General features: G+C 40.5%; 1 pseudogene; it reads left to right on the top strand.

Moving 5' to 3' along the window:
- Positions 1 to 1,468: 1,468 nt before the first annotated feature.
- On the top strand, positions 1,469 to 2,524 carry LOC116912655 (annotated as a pseudogene).
- The last annotated feature ends 214 nt before the right edge of the window (positions 2,525 to 2,738 follow it).

Raw genomic sequence — 2,738 nt, 5'->3', positions numbered from 1 at the left:
ATTTTCTGTGGTAGGAGCCCTGGGTTCTGATGATGCCAAGTAGTCTTGGTTTCTGTTGCTTAGGTTCTTGCACTTGTCTCTCAGCATCTCATTATCTCTGATGTTAGTTGGCCTTGTAGTCTTTTATTGGAGCTTGTCCCTCCTCTGGGCTTGTAAACCTATGAGCCTATGATCTTTGGAGAGTGCTCATCGTAGACCAGCTCTGTGCCTGCATTTTTGGTCTGAGAGCTGTAGAACAGCCCTAACTCTGGGCACAGATGGAGACAGGAATGGCTCAGTCCTAGGCCACCCTGCAGCTCCCGAGCCGTGTGCTCTCCCTGTAAATCTGTCTTTGGACAATCACTGGAAAGTAAGTGGTGTCCTACCTGTGGACTGTGGACTTAGGAGAGAGTGTTCCTGGCAGACCAACTTTCTACAAGCAGGTTTTGTATCCTTGGGCTGCGGTACAGCCTCAGCTCTGTGTGCAGATGGAGACCAGAAGGGATATCTTTTCCATATATCAAAGGTGATAGTTATATCTCTCATCCAAATTTTATAATGTTTTACTGAGCAAAAGAAAGCTGTTCAGTTGGATACTTCTTTTGTGTTTTCCGTGCAGACTATGCTCTGAGTATAAAAATTCTAAGTGTAGATATTTTAGGTCAGATCTTGAGAACCTTTTACTATTTCAGATAGTCTCTCTAGCACAGATAGTATGCTATGATACCAAAATTTTCCATTCAATCTTAACTATTCATTTTTTTGACAATCATCATTCCCTAAGTTTCTAATGGGAAATAAATAAAAGTGTATATTCTAAGTTTGTGCTTTTCCTCATACTTGTCCTGGGTAGGTTAGCAGTTAGAAATGACTGGTTTGATGAATAAGAAAAAGATATAGATCACATTTTTTTGCCACAGGAAGGAAGTGTATTACAACACCAAGAACACTGAATTGAGCATGAGGTACTTTGCTATCATTCTGCGCTCTGCAGGTCATCTTCTGTTGTTTATTTTCATACTGTCCAACTTCACAGGACCATTCAATGAAAAGAATATTAAAAGTGTCTGCCATGTGGTAAAAATTCTTTCTCTTTCTAACAGAACATTCATTGGATGATCTAGTTTTCAGTGGGAAATATATTAGGAAACATCTTGAGTTGGTTTAATAAATAAAAAAAATCTTGAAGTATTTTGTCTACCCTCTCAGAGAAGAAGGAGAGGGGGAATAGAGGGAGAGTATCTGTGAGGGAAGGGTCAGGAGGGAGGCAGCATTTAGGATATAAAATAAACTAACAAACAAATACATAAATAAACAAAAAAGAAATTCATGCATTTTTATCCTCATGTAGCAGATAGGACTTGCACCTAGACTAGATTAACTTATTCTAGATTCCACTTACATTTTGTCATGGATCTGTCTTAAAACTAAGAGAAGGCTCTCAGTCCCATATGGAACTTTAGTTGGAAGAGGCAAATCTGGTCTCAAAATGGAGGGCCATGATCTAAAAGAACCAGAGCAGCTGAAGAAGCTGTTATTTGGTAGTCTGAACTTTTAAACCACAGATGATAGCTTAAGAGAACATTTTGAGAAATGGGGCACACTTACAGACTGTATGGTAATGAGAGATCCTCAAACAAAAGTTTCTAGAGGCTTTGGTTTTATGACCTACTCTTGTGTTCAAGAGTAGATGCTGCAGTGTGTGCTTGGCCATACAAGGCATGTGGTGGAACCAAAGAGAGTTGTTTCTAGAGAGGATTCTGTAAAGTCCGCTGTCCATTTATCAGTGAAGAAAATTTTTGTTGGTGGTACTAAAGAGGATACAGAAGAATATAATCTGAGAGACTACTTTGAAAGGTATGGCAAGATTGAAACCATAGATGTTATGAAAGACAGGCAGAGTGGAAAAAAGAGAGGATTTGCTTTTGTAACTTTTGATGATCATGGCACAGTTGATAAAATTGTTCTTCAGAAATACCACACTATTAATGGGCACAATTGTGAAGGGCCAAAGGCCCTTTCTAAACAAGAGATACAGTCTTCTGGATCACAGCGAGGTCATAGAGGTGGATCTGGCAACTGTATGGGATATGGAGGAAACTTTGGAGGTGGCAGAGGAAACTTTGATCATGGAGGAAACTTTGGTGGAAGAGGAGGCTATGGTGGTGGAGGTGGACACACTTATGGAGGTGGTTATGGTGAATATAATGGATTTGGAGGTGAGGGTGGCAACTATAGTGGTAGTCCTTGTTGCAGCAGTAGAGGAGGTTATGGAGGTGGTGGACCAGGATATGGAAACCAAGGTGGTGGATATGGTGGTGGAGGAGGAGGACATGATGTTTAAAATGAAGGAGAAAATTTGGGTGGAGGTAACTATGGTGGTGGTGGGAACTATAATGACTTTTAAAATTATAGTGGACAGCAACAATTTAATTATGGACCCATGAAGGGGAACAGATTTGGTGGAAGAAGCTCAGGCAGTCCCTATGGTGGTGGCTATGAATCTGGAGGTAGAAGTGGTAGTTACATTAGCAGAAGGTTTTAAAATAAAACAGAAATAAACAGTTACAGTTCTTATCAGGAGAGAGAGCAAGGAGTCATTGGGAAAGCTGCAAGTTACTTTGAGACAGTTGTCCTAAATGCATTAGGGGAACTGTAAAAATCTGCTACCGAAGAAATGATGATCCATAGTCAGAAGAGTTACTGCAGCTTAAACAGGAACCCCTTCCCGTTCGGGACTGTCACAGTCACAGTTTGCA

This window comes from Rattus rattus, chromosome 11 (genome assembly GCF_011064425.1).
Source record: "Rattus rattus isolate New Zealand chromosome 11, Rrattus_CSIRO_v1, whole genome shotgun sequence".
NCBI classification, from domain to species: domain Eukaryota; kingdom Metazoa; phylum Chordata; class Mammalia; order Rodentia; family Muridae; genus Rattus; species Rattus rattus.
This window is presented reverse-complemented; position numbering and strand designations above follow the sequence as displayed.